The following is a 781-nucleotide window of genomic DNA, read 5'->3' as shown; positions in this document are numbered from 1 at the left end:
AGGAGTCTCTGATGGTTTGTCTCCCTCTCTGGTTTCATCTTGCTCTGTTTTCCCTCCCTTCCCCTACGCTCCTCTGTTTTGTTTGCTAAGTTCCGCAGACCAGTGAGATCATCCATAACTGTCTTTCTCTGACTTATTTCGCTGGGCAGGACACCCTCGCCGCCGGTCCATCCACGTCATAGCAGGCGGCAAGGCCGCGTTTGTTTTGATGCTAAAGGACTCAGTTTTGAGTTCCTGTTGGCCGTGGAGCCCTGTGCTCCCCGGACCCCAAGCTGTAGGTCCGGAGTCACACTCCAGAGGAGCCAAGGGACCGGCTGGCAACGATGCGGCAGCACAAGCAACAGCGCTCCCGGGCAAGAGGCGAGGCCGGCAGCCTTCCGGCCCCGGCCCCACGTCCGGCGGCAGAGGGGCCCTGGCACCTGGCGGGGCTTCCTGTGCTGGGGCTGAAGGCACAGGCGGCGGGCTGGAGGGCAGGGGCGGGAGAGGACCCAAGCGGGGGGCCGGGGAGATCTCACGGTCTACGGCAGCACTTAGCACTTTACGTGAGCCCTGCTCTGGCTGTGTCTAGCCCCAACTCTGGGCTGTCTTTTTTCTTTTTTAAGATTTTTTTATTTTAAGATTTTATTTATTTATTTGACAGACAGAGATCACAAGTGGGCAGAGAGGCAAGCAGAGAGAGGGGGAAGCAGGCTCCCCGCTGAGCAGAGAGCCCGATGCGGGGCTCGATCCCAGAACCCTGGGATCATGACCCGAGCCGAAGGCAGAGGCTTTAACCCACTAA

The 781-nt window shown here is 58.8% G+C and overlaps 1 protein-coding gene across 3 annotated transcripts in view; it reads right to left on the bottom strand.

Moving 5' to 3' along the window:
• Window positions 1-781, bottom strand: part of TIMP2 (TIMP metallopeptidase inhibitor 2) — a 44979-nt gene that overhangs the window by 3913 nt on the left and 40285 nt on the right. The gene's annotated exons all lie outside the window — the stretch shown is intronic.

The sequence above is a fragment of the Mustela nigripes genome, chromosome 16, assembly GCF_022355385.1.
Source record: "Mustela nigripes isolate SB6536 chromosome 16, MUSNIG.SB6536, whole genome shotgun sequence".
Taxonomy (NCBI): domain Eukaryota; kingdom Metazoa; phylum Chordata; class Mammalia; order Carnivora; family Mustelidae; genus Mustela; species Mustela nigripes.
This window is presented reverse-complemented; position numbering and strand designations above follow the sequence as displayed.